Genomic DNA, 17,847 nt, shown 5'->3' with positions numbered 1-17,847 from the left:
AGTCAGTGTCAGTCAGTGTCAGTCAGTCAGTGTCAGTCAGCCAGTGTCAGTCAGTGTCAGTCAGTCAGTGTCAGTCAGTAAGTGTCAGTCAGTCAGAGTCAGTCAGTCAGTGTCAGTCAGTCATTGTCAGTCAGTTTCAGTCAGTGTTAGTCAGTGTCAGTCAGTGTTAGTCAGTGTCAGTCAGTGTTAGTCAGCCAGTGTCAGTGAGTTTCAGTCTGTCAATGTTAGTCAGGGTCAGTCAGTCAGTCAATGTTAGTCAGTGTCAGTCGGTCAGTGTCAGTCAGTGTTAGTCAGTCAGTGTCAGTCAGTGTCAGTCAGTGTCGGTCAGTGTCAGTCAGTGTCTGTCAGTGTCGGTCAGTGTCAGTCAGTGTGTTTCAGTCACTCAGTGTCAGTCAGTTTCAGTCAGTCAATGTCAGTCAGTGTCAGTCAATCAGTGTCAGTCAGTGTCAGTCAGTGTCAGTCAGTGCCAGTCAGTGTCAGTCTGTGTCAGTCTGTGTCAGGCAGTCAGTGTCAGTCAGTCAGTGTCAGTCAGTCAGTCAGTGTCAGTCAGTCAGTGTCAGTCAATGTCAGTCAGTGTCAGTCAGTGTCAGTCAGTCAGTGAGTGTCTGTCAGTCAGTCAGTGTCAGTCAGTGTCAGTCAGTGTCAGTCAGTGTCAGTCAGTCAGTGTCAATCAATGTCAGTTAGTCAGTGTCAGTCAGTGAGTGTCAGTGAGTGTCAGTCAGTGAGTGTCAGTCAGTGAGTGTCAGTCAGTGAGTGTGAGAAGTTGGCCTGGTATATGATGCTCACTAGTTAAAGTGATCACCTTGTACCATGCCAAGCAACCCTTATGGTGTGGTTGTAAGTCAACCTTTTCGGACTAGCTGCCCTAGTGGTAGCGTAGGCTAAGCAGTCTTTGAGGCTAAACTCGTGATGCGTGTTAAGCCAGCTGTTTTACCAAATGCAACCCCCTTTTATACCAATGAAAGGACACCACACAGATATATATTCAAAATATATATGTATTTATTTCTCAAAGTAACCCCTAGTCTCTTTATGAGCACAGGAGCACAAATCGTCAAACAAGATTATCACAGAATACACAGAAGTTGCACTTTATATGGATAGGCCCTGGTGGCCACTCGAACCATATACTAAAATAGTGGTATAAGTACCACGAACAGAAAAGGGAAAAGGCCTAGGGCCTCTAGAATCGCTGGGCCTACAAGGAGCTAACGTCAGTTAGTGACCAGGAGGTCCACGGGTGGCGTGTGCAGAGCAAATAGTCACACGCGTGCTCCCATAGGTTTCAATGGGTGCGTAAAAAGTACAAAGTTACTGCAAAAGGAATCTTCCGGATGACCTAGGAACTTAAGATTTGGAACACAGGCACTAGAGATGTAATACTACACTTGGGCACAGGTGTGCCAGCTTTACCTCACCCACAGGAAGCGGGTGCATAGGCCTCGAAGTGCGTCGGGTTTCTTCTATCTGTTCCGTGGGGCCTGTAGACAAAAGTGCTGCAGGCGGTCGGTCGGGAAGAGATGCAGTGGATCCAAGAGTGGATCGGAGATGTTGAAGACCTGTAAGCAGAGGGGACAGTGTTCACAGTCACTAGCCAGTGACCAGCGTGGCACCAGGTGGGTACCAGGCGATGTCGGGTGCAAACAGGAAGGAAGGTGTAGCTTGACTCTGCAGCCACGTGGTCCCTGAAGGTCGACGACGTCCAGGAGTCGAGTCACGAGCTGTCCCACGCAGGCTCTCGCTGTTGGCGGTGTCGGCGACTTGATCGAAGCAAACAAGCCTTGGCAAAAGCAATTGTTGTAGGCAAGGAGTTTAAGCTGTTGGTTCTGACCAGCAAGGTCAGAGGGATTGCTCCTTTGGAGGGGAGCAAGAGCCAGTCTGGAGCAACCAGACCAGCGGTGTTTGTCGTAGATTTCGTCGCCAAGATGGCCACTAGCCAGCGGGCCAGCAACCGGTTAGGCGCGTCGAGTGGCAAAATGCAGAAGGGCCCCACGCAGATCGTGGAGATGCTGGAGGGCTCACCTTTGGTGCAGATGCTGCTCGAGGGTTGGGCTTCTCAGGACCCAAAGCACAACTTGGAGGGAGCCTCGGTTGTTGCACTGGTCAGCTTGTCGTAGTCGTTTCAAGATGGCTGGCTCCACGTGTCTCGGTGCCTCCACGGGTCTCCTCTTTGCAGGGACTGTGGATCGGGCGGTGAGAGGTCTGGAGGTCCAGGTCTTGTCAGTCTCTGGGCTCGGGCTCCGGCGGGAGGCGGCGGCAAAGCAGACGGTGATTCGCTGGATGGTGCTTGCGTTAGCAAGGTGGTCACTCCCTGACCACAGGGGAGATTTTCTTCAGTCTTCTGTGCAGCAGAATGTCGAAGTTCCCGTCTTCTTCTTAGTTTCAAGTTGATTCCAGGATGTCTGAAGTCTTAGGACACAGCTCCTACCTTTAAGCGGATTCTAGGGGCCGGACTACCTGCTAGGTCCCTCCCCATGGGTGGGACCAGGAAGGGGGGGTGGTTACACCCCCAACCCTTTGTCCAGCTCGCCCCAGGCCCGGGACTGGTGTGCCCCAGGACCGGTTTGAACTGGCATATGCACCGAGGCTCCTTGTGAGCCACAGGCATGTCTGGTTTCTTTCAAGCCCTACCTGACCAATACACAAAATCCTGTCTGGGGTGGTGCACGCACCTCCCCTGGCAGGAAACCCTTTGTCCACACCTCCCAAGCTGGAAGGACTCCCAGCAGCAGGAGGGCAGACTTGTGTCTGTGGTGGCAGCATCCATTTTGTGGAGCTGAGGCTATGTCTGATTTTACCCGGGTTTCAGGTACTGTACATGTCGTGTCCCTCTAGAAGGGTGGAATGCTAACCCCGTCGCCAGAATTGGCGAGGGGTTAGTATTCCAATTCGTATGACACCTTACTCGACATGTTTTGATAAAGCCAAACCAAAGATAGCATTTAACCGCGAGGTTCATAATGCACTTAAGAGTATATGGTATGACGATATCTGGAAACAGTAGAAGGAAGTTGTTCCGACCACTGCAGACAGGCTCAGCTCATGCCAGAGCACCATCTCACATGGAACCAAGCACTCTGCCTTCAGGATTGTTAAGGCCTGCCATAGGAGTGACTTATAGGTTACCAGGTGTCCCATTTAAGGTTAGGTATAGGTATACTACACCTAAGTAAGAGGTGATTACACCAACTTACCCCAGCTGAGTGATCAGCCAGTTGTGTCAGATTGTTAGGCCAAGCCTGGGGTGGCATAATACATGCTGCAGCCCCTGGCAGGCCTTGGGTACACCAATGCCCTGGGTACCTAGTGTACACTGGTACAGGGGCTGACAGGGTGATCCACTTCCAATTGGTTATGCACCTAGGGTGCATAGTTTTAATTTAGTAGAGAGAACAGCAGGCTGGGGGTCTGATTGGCAGGCCCACAGCCTCAATATGTCAAAAACCAGTGAAGCAAAAAGCAAAAATTTGGGGTGACCATAGGATAGCAGACCCTACTCTCCTACACAACCCCCCCCCAAACGCTGGGACATTAAACTAGCCTTGACCAGTCTCGTCTTCATGTCCTAAGTGGAAGTACCTGGAGAGACCATCTGCATTCCCATGGTCAGTACCTGGCCGGTGCTCCACTGTAAAGTCCATCCCCTGTAGGGAAATGGACCACCTAAGCAGTTTGGGGTTTTCACCCTTCATCTGATTTAGCCACAAGAGGGGCTTATGGTCGGTCTGAATCTTGAAGTGAGTGCCAAACAAGTATGGCCTCAGCTTCTTCAGGGCCCACACCACAGCAAAGGCCTCCCTCTCAATAGCTGACCAATTCTTCTCTCTGGGGGTCAACCTTCTGCTAATAAAAGCAATGGGTTGGTCTTGACCATCTACATTAAGTTGTGACAGCACAGCTCCCACACCCAACTCAGAAGCATCTGTTTGGACAATAACCTCTTTGGAGTAGTCAGGACTTTTCAGGATAGGTGCAGAGCACATGGCCTCCTTCAGGTCATCAAATGCCTTTTGACAGCTTACTGTCCACTGAACCTTTTTGGGCATCTTCTTGGATGTCAGATCATTAAGAGGAGTCACAATGGACCCATAGTTCTTAACAAACTTCCTGTAATACCCAGTCAAGCCCAAGAAAGCTCGAACTTGAGTCTGGGTGGTTGGAGGGGACCAATCCTTGATGGACTGTATCTTACTCTCCAGTGGTTGAACTTGGCCCCCACCTACAAGGTGGCCCAAATACACAACCTTACTCTGCCCTATCTGGCACTTAGTAGCCTTGATAGTGAGGCCTGCCCTTTGCAGAGCCTCAAGAGCCTTCTTCAGGTGGATCAGGTGATCCTCCCAGGTGGAACTAAAGACAGCAATGTCATCAAGATATGCTGCGCAAAAGTCATCCAACCCAGTAAGGACTTGGTTCACCAGCCTTTGGAAGGTGGCAGGTGCATTCTTCAGACCAAAGGGCATCACCACAAACTGATAATGCCCGCCTGGGGTTGAGAATGCTGTTTTGGCCTTAGACTCCTCAGCTAATCTGATTTGCCAATAGCCAGCTGTCAAGTCAAATGTGCTCAAAAACTTTGCAGAAGCTAGTTTGTCTATGAGCTCATCTGCCCTTGGAATAGGGTGTGCATCTGTCCTGGTGACAGCATTGAGTCCTCTGTAGTCCACACAGAACCTCATCTCTCTCTTGCCATCTTTGGTGTGAGGTTTGGGGACCAGAACCACTGGGCTAGCCCAGGGGCTCTCTGAGGGTTCAATGACACCTAATTCCAGCATTTTATGTACCTCAGCCTTTATACAGTCCCTGACGTGGTCAGGTTGTCTGTAAAGTTTGTTCTTTACAGGCAGACTGTCACCAGTGTCCACAACATGGGTACACCAGTCAGTTTGACTAGGTATCAAGGAAAACATATGTGAAAATGATTGTAGAACCTGTCTACATTCAGTCTGCTGATGGGCAGTGAGGTTGCCTCCAAGGGTCACTCCTTCAACTGAGCCATCTTCAGGGTTCTGAGACAACAGGTCTGGGAGAGGGTCACTCTCTTCCTCCTGTCCCTCATCTGTAGCCATGAGCAAGCCCATGTCTGCCCTGTCAACATATGCTTTAAGCCTGTTAACATGGAGTACCCTGTGGGGACTCCTGGGAGTTCCTAGGTCGACCAAGTAGGTGACCTCTCCCTTCTTTTCCAGGATTGTATGGGGTCCAGACCATTTGTCTTGGAGTGCTGCTGGGGCCACCGGCTCCAACACCCATACCTTCTGTCCTGGCTGATACTCAACCAAGACAGCCTTTTGGTCATGCCAAGCTTTCTGTAAGGCCTGGCTTGCCTCAAGGTTTTTAGATGCCTTCTCCATATACTCAGCCATCCTGGAGCGGAGACCAAGTACATAGTCCACTATGTCTAGCTTAGGCTTTTTGAGAGGTAACTCCCATCCTTCCTTCACCAAACACAGTGGGCCTCTCACAGGGTGCCCAAACAACAATTCAAAGGGGCTGTAGCCAACTCCTTTTTGTGGGACCTCTCTGTAAGCAAACAGAAGGCAGGGTAGAAGGATATCCCATCTTCGCCTGAGCTTTTCAGGTAATCCTTTGATCATACCCTTTAGGGTCTTGTTGAATCTCTCAACAAGCCCATTGCATTGTGGGTGATAAGGGGTGGTGAACTTGTAGTTGACACCACATTCCTTCCACATAGCTGTCAAGTATCCTGACATAAAGTTGGTACCTCTGTCAGATACTACCTCCTTAGGAAACCCCACTCTGGAGAATACTCCCAGCAGGGCCCTGGCCACAACAGGAGCTGTAGTGGTCCTAAGGGGAATTGCCTCTGGATACCTGGTGGCATGATCCACTACCACCAGTATAAATCTGTGTCCAGATGCAGTGGGAGGATCCATGGGACCCACTATGTCTATTCCCACTCTTTCAAAGGGGACCCCCACCACAGGTAGTGGTATCAGGGGGGCCTTTGTTGTGCCACCTGATTTGCCACTGGCTTGGCAGGTAACACAGGAGCGACAAAACTCCTTTGTATCTTCATTCATATGAGGCCAGTGAAAGTGAGGGACAAGTCTGTCCCAGGTCTTGTTCTGGCCTAGGTGTCCTGCTAAAGGAATATCATGGGCCAAGGTAAGGAGGAAGCCCCTAAATTGCAGAGGTATAACCAACCTCCTGGTTGCACCAGGCTTGGGGTCTCTAGCCTCTGAATAAAGGAGCCCTTCATCCCAATACACTTTATGGGTACCTTGAGCATTCCCAGCAGCCTCAGCAGCAGCCAGCTGTCTGAGGGGTTCAAGAGAGGGACAGGATAACTGAGCCTGCCTCAAGTCAGCCCTTGAAGGTCCCCCTGTCCCCAGAAACTCAACCTGATCAGGTTCAAGCTCTTCAGGGACAGTTCCTTCAGGGTCCTCTAGATCAGCTTCCTGGGAAGGCTGATCATCACTCTGAGGCAGGGGGGAAGGCACAGCCTTGACCCTCCTGTTCTTCTTCTTGGTAGGTGCTTGGTCCATTGTTCCAGGATCCAAGACCTGTGGTTCAGTGAGGCACTTTTTGGCCTGTGACCTGGTCACAGCAAGGACATGTGATGATATACCTAACATCTCTGCATGAGTCCTGTACTCCACTTCTGACCATAGAGAACTCTCTAGGTCATTGCCCAACAAACATTCTACTGGGAGGTCTGCACTAACCACAACCCTTTTGAGGCCAGTTACCCCTCCCCATGAGAAGTTAACAACTGCCACACTATGTGAAGTAGTGGCATTGCTGGCATTGGTCACCAGGTAGTTCTCACCTGGTATGTACTGTCCAGGATCCACAAAGCCTGGTGTCACCATAGTGACACTGGCACATGTGTCCCTGTAGGCTTGAGCCACTTTGTCATTAATTAAAGGAGTCTGTCTGTACTTGCCCAGGTTACTGGGGCTCACAGTCAGGGACAAATCAATGTCCCCATCACAGATCAAGACTGCCTGTGTCAGGGTTCTGTCTAAGTCAGAATCTCCTTCAGTTCCCATAGTGATTCCCACTACACCCTTTGTCTGGGGACCAACACTGCTAACAGTAGTACTGGGAGCAGGTGCCTTAGGGGCAACAGTGTTGGGGGCTCCACCCTTTTTGCAATCACTAGTCCAGTGAGTTGTATTTTTACAATGATTGCACCAGGGTTTCTTCTGACCTTCTTTCTTCTTCTTGGACTGTTGGGACCCACCCTCCTTAGCAGTAGTTTGGGGCCCTGTTGAAGACTTCTGGTCTTTAGGTTTCTGATCTCCACCCTTTTGGTCTGTTTTCTTCTGATCACCCCCTTGGCCCTGGTTCTGGTTCTTTTGCTTAACCCTGGTTCTGACCCATTTGTCTGCCTTCTTTCCCAATTCTTGGGGAGAGGTCAGATCAGAGTCAACCAAATGTTGATGCAGTTGCTGGTTTTGACAGTTATTTAAAATCTGTTCTCTCATCATCAAATTATACAATCCTGTAAAATCAGATACCTTACTTCCCAGCAACCAACCCTCCAAAGCCTTAGTGGCACATTCAATGTATTCAGACCAGTCCTGAGTCTGTGTCTTTTGGGTGTCTCTGAACATTAACCTGTACTGCTCAGTGGTTAAGCCTAACCCATCAACTAGAACACTCTTCAGGACTCTGTAGTTTCTGACATCCTCTTCTCTAACAGTGAGGAGTCTGTCTCTGCCTCTTCCTTCAAAGGAGAGCCAGAGGATTGCTGCCCACTGATCTTCAGGAACCTGCTGTACTTTGCAGGCTCTCTCAAGAGCAGTTATCCACTTGTGGATGTCATCCCCACTTTTGTAGGGGGGCACAACCTTAGACAGGTTTCTATTGTCGAAAACCCTATCTTTGTCCTTAGGGACAATGCTGCCACCAGTGGGTATAGACCCACTCTCTTTATGCTGTCTAGCCTTGCTAAGTTTCTCTTCCATCAGGGCTACTTCTAGCTCCTGCTTCCTGATCCTCAGCTGAGCCTCTTGCATCTTGGCCTCATGTTCCCTCCTCTGAGGGGTGGTCATCCTTCTCCTGGAGTGACCTTGAGAGCCTCTAGAGCCATGGGAAGCATTGGAGTCACCTGAGCGATTCCTTTGCCTTCCAAGCCCTGTGTTAAGTCCACTGGGGAGATCCAGTGGGTTGAACCCACTGTCAGTCCCCAATAGCCTTGGTTTAGCTGGGCCAAGTATAATACTTGGCACTGGGCTAGTTCTCCCTTCATCCTCACTACTGTCAGTATCCTTTTCACTCTCATCCTCTGTGGTAGGCATCCCATCTAAGGGGTGACTATTGGGAAGGGGTACTTCAGTGGCATCTTTAGAAGGGGGGCCTCCTGTTCCTGTCCCTAAGGGGGCTAACTGGGAAGCTTTCTTGAGTGCTCTCTGATTCTCATCATTCTGTAAGAGCTCTCTGAGCTCAGCAGAGTTTGGGTTCTTGGGCTGTTTAAGGCCTCTAAGAGTTGCCAAATGCCTGAGCTCATTCTGATTAAGGGTAGCAAAGCTGGATGGTGCCCTCTGGGGGTCACTCTCAACAGAGATGGGTACAGTGGACCCCTCTGCCCCGGCCATTGCTCTTAAGTGTGGGTGGATGTGTTGCAATCTACCTACACTTGGGTTTACCTACTAAACCTATCTAGTAGTTGTAGTCAGGGTGTGCTACTCCCTTTGCTCTACAACAACTAAGTTCAGTAGAACTTAAGTATATCTAATCTTGTTTTATATGTACCTACAGGTACCTATGTGATCTTTCAATTGGTAACCAAGAGATTACAATGGTAAAACACAGCAAGCTCAAATCCAACCGCTGCTCACCAATGTGAGAAGTTGGCCTGGTATATGATGCTCACTAGTTAAAGTGATCACCTTGTACCATGCCAAGCAACCCTTATGGTGTGGTTGTAAGTCAACCTTTTCGGACTAGCTGCCCTAGTGGTAGCGTAGGCTAAGCAGTCTTTGAGGCTAAACTCGTGATGCGTGTTAAGCCAGCTGTTTTACCAAATGCAACCCCCTTTTATACCAATGAAAGGACACCACACAGATATATATTCAAAATATATATGTATTTATTTCTCAAAGTAACCCCTAGTCTCTTTATGAGCACAGGAGCACAAATCGTCAAACAAGATTATCACAGAATACACAGAAGTTGCACTTTATATGGATAGGCCCTGGTGGCCACTCGAACCATATACTAAAATAGTGGTATAAGTACCACGAACAGAAAAGGGAAAAGGCCTAGGGCCTCTAGAATCGCTGGGCCTACAAGGAGCTAACGTCAGTTAGTGACCAGGAGGTCCACGGGTGGCGTGTGCAGAGCAAATAGTCACACGCGTGCTCCCATAGGTTTCAATGGGTGCGTAAAAAGTACAAAGTTACTGCAAAAGGAATCTTCCGGATGACCTAGGAACTTAAGATTTGGAACACAGGCACTAGAGATGTAATACTACACTTGGGCACAGGTGTGCCAGCTTTACCTCACCCACAGGAAGCGGGTGCATAGGCCTCGAAGTGCGTCGGGTTTCTTCTATCTGTTCCGTGGGGCCTGTAGACAAAAGTGCTGCAGGCGGTCGGTCGGGAAGAGATGCAGTGGATCCAAGAGTGGATCGGAGATGTTGAAGACCTGTAAGCAGAGGGGACAGTGTTCACAGTCACTAGCCAGTGACCAGCGTGGCACCAGGTGGGTACCAGGCGATGTCGGGTGCAAACAGGAAGGAAGGTGTAGCTTGACTCTGCAGCCACGTGGTCCCTGAAGGTCGACGACGTCCAGGAGTCGAGTCACGAGCTGTCCCACGCAGGCTCTCGCTGTCGGCGGTGTCGGCGACTTGATCGAAGCAAACAAGCCTTGGCAAAAGCAATTGTTGTAGGCAAGGAGTTTAAGCTGTTGGTTCTGACCAGCAAGGTCAGAGGGATTGCTCCTTTGGAGGGGAGCAAGAGCCAGTCTGGAGCAACCAGACCAGCGGTGTTTGTCGTAGATTTCGTCGCCAAGATGGCCACTAGCCAGCGGGCCAGCAACCGGTTAGGCGCGTCGAGTGGCAAAATGCAGAAGGGCCCCACGCAGATCGTGGAGATGCTGGAGGGCTCACCTTTGGTGCAGATGCTGCTCGAGGGTTGGGCTTCTCAGGACCCAAAGCACAACTTGGAGGGAGCCTCGGTTGTTGCACTGGTCAGCTTGTCGTAGTCGTTTCAAGATGGCTGGCTCCACGTGTCTCGGTGCCTCCACGGGTCTCCTCTTTGCAGGGACTGTGGATCGGGCGGTGAGAGGTCTGGAGGTCCAGGTCTTGTCAGTCTCTGGGCTCGGGCTCCGGCGGGAGGCGGCGGCAAAGCAGACGGTGATTCGCTGGATGGTGCTTGCGTTAGCAAGGTGGTCACTCCCTGACCACAGGGGAGATTTTCTTCAGTCTTCTGTGCAGCAGAATGTCGAAGTTCCCGTCTTCTTCTTAGTTTCAAGTTGATTCCAGGATGTCTGAAGTCTTAGGACACAGCTCCTACCTTTAAGCGGATTCTAGGGGCCGGACTACCTGCTAGGTCCCTCCCCATGGGTGGGACCAGGAAGGGGGGGTGGTTACACCCCCAACCCTTTGTCCAGCTCGCCCCAGGCCCGGGACTGGTGTGCCCCAGGACCGGTTTGAACTGGCATATGCACCGAGGCTCCTTGTGAGCCACAGGCATGTCTGGTTTCTTTCAAGCCCTACCTGACCAATACACAAAATCCTGTCTGGGGTGGTGCACGCACCTCCCCTGGCAGGAAACCCTTTGTCCACACCTCCCAAGCTGGAAGGACTCCCAGCAGCAGGAGGGCAGACTTGTGTCTGTGGTGGCAGCATCCATTTTGTGGAGCTGAGGCTATGTCTGATTTTACCCGGGTTTCAGGTACTGTACATGTCGTGTCCCTCTAGAAGGGTGGAATGCTAACCCCGTCGCCAGAATTGGCGAGGGGTTAGTATTCCAATTCGTATGACACCTTACTCGACATGTTTTGATAAAGCCAAACCAAAGATAGCATTTAACCGCGAGGTTCATAATGCACTTAAGAGTATATGGTATGACGATATCTGGAAACAGTAGAAGGAAGTTGTTCCGACCACTGCAGACAGGCTCAGCTCATGCCAGAGCACCATCTCACATGGAACCAAGCACTCTGCCTTCAGGATTGTTAAGGCCTGCCATAGGAGTGACTTATAGGTTACCAGGTGTCCCATTTAAGGTTAGGTATAGGTATACTACACCTAAGTAAGAGGTGATTACACCAACTTACCCCAGCTGAGTGATCAGCCAGTTGTGTCAGATTGTTAGGCCAAGCCTGGGGTGGCATAATACATGCTGCAGCCCCTGGCAGGCCTTGGGTACACCAATGCCCTGGGTACCTAGTGTACACTGGTACAGGGGCTGACAGGGTGATCCACTTCCAATTGGTTATGCACCTAGGGTGCATAGTTTTAATTTAGTAGAGAGAACAGCAGGCTGGGGGTCTGATTGGCAGGCCCACAGCCTCAATATGTCAAAAACCAGTGAAGCAAAAAGCAAAAATTTGGGGTGACCATAGGATAGCAGACCCTACTCTCCTACAGTGAGTGTCAGTCGGTGAGTGTCAGTCAGTGTCAGCCAGTCAGTGTCAGTCAGCGTCAGTCAGTCAGTGTCAGTCAGTGTCAGTCAGTGTCAGTCACTCAGTGTCAGTCAGTTTCAGTCAGTGTTAGTCAGTGTCAGTAAGTGTTAGTCAGTGTCAGTCAGTGTTAGTCAGCCAGTGTCAGTGAGTTTCAGTCAGTCAATGTTAGTCAGGGTCAGTCAGTCAGTCAATGTTAGTCAGTGTCAGTCAGTCAGTGTCAGTCAGTATTAGTCAGTCAGTGTCAGTCAGTGTCAGTCAGTGTCGGTCAGTGTCAGTCAGTGTCTGTCAGTGTCGGTCAGTGTCAGTCAGTGTGTTTCAGTCACTCAGTGTCAGTCAGTTTCAGTCAGTCAATGTCAGTCTGTGTCAGTCAATCAGTGTCAGTCAGTGTCAGTCAGTGTCAGTCAGTGCCAGTCAGTGTCAGTCTGTGTCAGTCTGTGTCAGGCAGTCAGTGTCAGTCAGTCAGTGTCAGTCAGTCAGTCAGTGTCAGTCAGTCAGTGTCAGTCAATGTCAGTCAGTGTCAGTCAGTGTCAGTCAGTGAGTGTCAGTCGGTGAGTGTCTGTCAGTCAGTCAGTGTCAGTCAGTGTCAGTCAGTGTCAGTCAGTCAGTGTCAGTCAATGTCAGTTAGTCAGTGTCAGTCAGTGAGTGTCAGTGAGTGTCAGTCAGTGAGTGTCAGTCAGTGAGTGTCAGTCAGTGAGTGTCAGTCGGTGAGTGTCAGTCAGTGTCAGTCAGTCAGTGTCAGTCAGCGTCAGTCAGTCAGTGTCAGTCAGTGTCAGTCAGTGTCAGTCAGTCAGTGTCAGTCAGTCAGTGTCAGTCAGTCAGTGTCAGTCAGTGTCAGTCAGTATCAGTCAGTAAGTGTTAGACAGTGTCAGTCAGGCAGTATCAGTCAGTGTCAGTCAGTCAGTGTCAGTCAGTGTCAGTCAGTCAGTGTCAGTCAGTAAGTGTCAGTCAGTCAGTGTCAGTCAGTCAGTGTCAGTCAGTCAGTGTCAGTCAGTTTCAGTCAGTGTTATTCAGTGTCAGTCAGTGTTAGTCAGTCAGTGTCAGTCAGTGTCAGTCAGTGTCAGTCAGTGTCTGTCAGTGTCGGTCAGTGTCGGTCAGTGTGTTTCAGTCACTCAGTGTCAGTCAGTTTCAGTCAGTCAATGTCAGTCAGTGTCAGTCAATCAGTGTCAGTCAGTGTCAGTCAGTGCCCGTCAGTGTCAGTCAGTGTCAGTCAGTGTCAGTCAGTCAGTGTCAGTCAGTCAGTGTCAGTCAGTCAGTCAGTGTCAGTCAGTCAGTGTCAGTCAGTGTCAGTCAGTGTCAGTCAGTCAGTGTCAGTCAGTGAGTGTCTGTCAGTCAGTGAGTGTCAGTCAGTGTCAGTCAGTGTCAGTCAGTCAGTGTCAGTCAATGTCAGTTAGTCAGTGTCAGTCAGTGAGTGTCAGTCAGTGTCAGTCAGTGAGTGTCAGTCAGTTAGTGTCAGTCAGTGAGTGTCAGTCGGTGAGTGTCAGTCAGTGTCAGTCAGTCAGTGTCAGTCAGCGTCAGTCAGTTAGTGTCAGTCAGTGTCAGCCAGTGTCAGTCAGTGTCAGTCAGTCAGTGTCAGTCAGTGTCAGTCAGTATCAGTCAGTCAGTGTTAGACAGTGTCAGTCAGGCAGTATCAGTCAGTGTCAGTCAGTCAGTGTCTGTCAGTGTCAGTCAGAGTCAGTCAGTCAGTGTCAGTCAGTGCCAGTCAGTCAGTGTCAGTCAGTGTCAGTCAGTGTCAGTCAGTGTCAGTCAGTCAGTGTCAGTCAGTGTCAGTCAGGCAGTATCAGTCAGTGTCAGTCAGTGTCAGTCAGTCAGTGTCAGTCAGCCAGTGTCAGTCAGTGTCAGTCAGTCAGTGTCAGTCAGTAAGTGTCAGTCAGTCAGAGTCAGTCAGTCAGTGTCAGTCAGTCATTGTCAGTCAGTTTCAGTCAGTGTTAGTCAGTGTCAGTCAGTGTTAGTCAGTGTCAGTCAGTGTTAGTCAGCCAGTGTCAGTGAGTTTCAGTCTGTCAATGTTAGTCAGGGTCAGTCAGTCAGTCAATGTTAGTCAGTGTCAGTCGGTCAGTGTCAGTCAGTGTTAGTCAGTCAGTGTCAGTCAGTGTCAGTCAGTGTCGGTCAGTGTCAGTCAGTGTCTGTCAGTGTCGGTCAGTGTCACTCAGTGTGTTTCAGTCACTCAGTGTCAGTCAGTTTCAGTCAGTCAATGTCAGTCAGTGTCAGTCAATCAGTGTCAGTCAGTGTCAGTCAGTGTCAGTCAGTGCCAGTCAGTGTCAGTCTGTGTCAGTCTGTGTCAGGCAGTCAGTGTCAGTCAGTCAGTGTCAGTCAGTCAGTCAGTGTCAGTCAGTCAGTGTCAGTCAATGTCAGTCAGTGTCAGTCAGTGTCAGTCAGTCAGTGAGTGTCTGTCAGTCAGTCAGTGTCAGTCAGTGTCAGTCAGTGTCAGTCAGTGTCAGTCAGTCAGTGTCAATCAATGTCAGTTAGTCAGTGTCAGTCAGTGAGTGTCAGTGAGTGTCAGTCAGTGAGTGTCAGTCAGTGAGTGTCAGTCAGTGAGTGTCAGTCGGTGAGTGTCAGTCAGTGTCAGCCAGTCAGTGTCAGTCAGCGTCAGTCAGTCAGTGTCAGTCAGTGTCAGTCAGTGTCAGTCAGTCAGTGTCAGTCAGTCAGTGTCAGTCAGTCAGTGTCAGTCAGTCAGTGTCAGTCAGTGTCAGTCAGTATCAGTCAGTAAGTGTTAGACAGTGTCAGTCAGGCAGTATCAGTCAGTGTCAGTCAGTCAGTGTCAGTCAGTGTCAGTCAGTCAGAGTCAGTCAGTCAGTGTCAGTCAGTGTCAGTCAGTCAGTGTCAGTCAGTGTCAGTCAGTGTCAGTCAGTGTCAGTCAGTCAGTGTCAGTGTCAGTCAGTCAGTGTCAGTCAGTGTCAGTCAGTTTCAGTCAGTCAGTGTCAGTCAGTCAGTGTCAGTCAGTCATTGTCAGACAGTGTCAGTCAGTCAGTGTCAGTGTCAGTCAATCAGTGTCAGTCAATCAGTGTCAGTTGGTCAGTATCAGTCAGTCAGTGTCAGTCAGTGTCAGTCAGGCAGTATCAGTCAGTGTCAGTCAGTGTCAGACAGTGTCAGTCAGACAGTATCAGTCAATGTCAGTCAGTCAGTGTCAGTCAGTCTCAGTCAGTCAGTGTGAGTCAGGCAGTATCAGTCAGTGTCAGTCAGTTAGTGTCAATCAGTGTCAGTCAGGCAGTATCAGTCAGTGTCAGTGTCAGCCAGTCAGTGTCAGTCAGTGTCAGTCAGTCAGTGTCAGTCAGTGTCAGTCAGTGTCAGTCAGGCAGTCAGTCAGTGTCAGTCAGTCAGTGTCAGGCAGTCAGTGTCAGTCAGTTTCAGTCAGTGTTAGTCAGTGTCAGTCAGTGTTAGTCAGTGTCAGTCAGTGATAGTCAGCCAGTGTCAGTCAGTGTCAGTCAGTCAGTGTCAGTCAGTTTCAGTCAGTGTTAGTGTAGGAGAGTAGGGTCTGCTATCCTATGGTCACCCCAAATTTTTGCTTTTTGCTTCACTGGTTTTTGACATATTGAGGCTGTGGGCCTGCCAATCAGACCCCCAGCCTGCTGTTCTCTCTACTAAATTAAAACTATGCACCCTAGGTGCATAACCAATTGGAAGTGGATCACCCTGTCAGCCCCTGTACCAGTGTACACTAGGTACCCAGGGCATTGGTGTACCCAAGGCCTGCCAGGGGCTGAAGCATGTATTATGCCACCCCAGGCTTGGCCTAACAATTTGACACAACTGGCTGATCACTCAGCTGGGGTAAGTTGGTGTAATCACCTCTTACTAAGGTGTAGTATACCTATACCTAACCTTAAATGGGACACCTGGTAACCTATAAGTCACTCCTATGGCAGGCCTTAACAATCCTGAAGGCAGAGTGCTTGGTTCCATGTGAGATGGTGCTCTGGCATGAGCTGAGCCTGTCTGCAGTGGTCGGAACAACTTCCTTCTCCTGTTTCCAGATATCGTCATACCATATGCTCTTAAGTGCATTATGAACCTCTCGGTTAAATGCTATCTTTGGTTTGGCTTTATCAAAACATGTCGAGTAAGGTGTCATACTAATTGGAATACTAACCCCTCGCCAATTCTGGCGACGGGGTTAGCATTCCACCCTTCTAGAGGGACACGACATGTACAGTACCTGAAACCCGGGTAAAATCAGACATAGCCTCAGCTCCACAAAATGGATGCTGCCACCACAGACACAAGTCTGCCCTCCTGCTGCTGGGAGTCCTTCCAGCTTGGGAGGTGTGGACAAAGGGTTTCCTGCCAGGGGAGGTGCATGCACCACCCCAGACAGGATTTTGTGTATTGGTCAGGTAGGGCTTGAAAGAAACCAGACATGCCTGTGGCTCACAAGGAGCCTCGGTGCATATGCCAGTTCAAACCGGTCCTGGGGCACACCAGTCCCGGGCCTGGGGCGAGCTGGACAAAGGATTGGGGGTGTAACCACCCCCCTTCCTGGTCCCACCCATAGGGAGGGACCTAGCAGGTAGTCCGGCCCCTAGAATCCGCTTAAAGGTAGGAGCTGTGTCCTAAGACTTCAGACATCCTGGAATCAACTTGAAACTAAGAAGAAGACGGGAACTTCGACATTCTGCTGCACAGAAGACTGAAGGAAATCTCCCCTGTGGTCAGGGAGTGACCACCTTGCTAACGCAAGCACCATCCAGCGAATCAACGTCTGCTTTGCCGCCGCCTCCCGCCGGAGCCCGAGCCCAGAGACTGACAAGACCTGGACCTCCAGACCTCTCACCGCCCGATCCACAGTCCCTGAAAAGAGGAGACCCGTGGAGGCACCGAGACACGTGGAGCCAGCCACCTTGAAACGACCACGACAAGCTGACAAGTGCAACAACCGAGGCTCCCTCCAAGTTGTGCTTTGGGATCTGAGAAGCCCAACCCTCGAGCAGCATCTGCACCAAAGGTGAGCCCTCCAGCATCTCCACGATCTGCGTGGGGCCCTTCTGCATTTTGCCACTCGACGCGCCTAACCGGTTGCTGGCCCGCTGGCTAGTAGCCATCTTGGCGACGAACTTCACGAAATACACCACTGGTCTGGTTGCTCTAGAATGGCGCTTGCTCCCCTCCAAAGGAGCAGTCCTTCTGACCTTGCTGGTCAGAACCATCAGCTTATTTCATCTCCCACAACAATTGCTTTTGCCAAGGCTTGTTTGCTTCGATCAAGTCGCCGACACCTTTGACAGCGAGAGCCTGCGTGGGACAGCTCGTGAACCGACTCCTGGACATCGTCGACCTCCAGGGACCACGTGGCTGCAGAGACAAGCTACACCTTTCTTCCTGTTTGCACCCGACATTGCCTGGTACCCACCTGGTGCCACGCTGGTCACTGGCTAGTGACTGTGAACACTGTCCCCTCTGCTTACAGGTCTTCAACATCTCTGATCCACTCTTGGATCCACCGCATCTCTCCCGGACCGACCGCCTGCAGCATCTTTGTCCACAGGCCCCACGGAACAGATAGAAGAAACCCGACGCACTTCGAGGCCTATGCACCCGCTTCCTGTGGGTGAGGTAAAGCTGGCACACCTGTGCCCAAGTGTAGTATTACATCTCTAGTGCCTGTGTTCCAAATCTTGAGTTCCTAGTCCATCCGGAAGATCCTCTTTGCAGTAACTTTGTACTTTTTACGCACCCATTGAAACCTATGGGAGCACGCGTGTGACTATTTGCTCTGCACACGCCACCCGTGGACCTCCTGGTCACTAACTGAAGTTAGCTCCTTGGAGGCCCAGCGATTCTAGAGGCCCTAGGCCTTTTCCCTTTTCTGTTCGTGGTACTTATACCACTATTTTAGTATATGGTTTGAGCGGCCACCAGGGCCTATCCATATAAAGTGCAACTTCTGTGTATTCTACTGTAATCTTGTTTGACGATTTGTGCTCCTGTGCTCATAAAGAGACTAGGGGTTACTTTGAGAAATAAATACATATATATTTTGAATATATATCTGTGTGGTGTCCTTTCATTGGTATAAAAGGGGGTTGCATTTGGTAAAACAGCTGGCTTAACACGCTTCACGAGTTTAGCCTCAAAGACTGCTTAGCCTACGCTACCACTAGGGCAGCTAGTCCGAAAAGGTTGACTTACAACCACACCATAAGGGTTGCTTGGCATGGTACAAGGTGATCACTTTAACTAGTGAGCATCATATACCAGGCCAACTTCTCACACCCAGCGATTCTAGAGGCCCTAGGCCTTTTCCCTTTTCTGTTC

The sequence above is a fragment of the Triturus cristatus genome, chromosome 1_1, assembly GCF_964204655.1.
Source record: "Triturus cristatus chromosome 1_1, aTriCri1.1, whole genome shotgun sequence".
In the NCBI taxonomy this organism is placed as follows: Eukaryota; Metazoa; Chordata; class Amphibia; order Caudata; family Salamandridae; genus Triturus; species Triturus cristatus.
The sequence above is the reverse complement of the archived record's forward strand: the minus strand, read 5'-3'. Positions refer to the sequence as shown.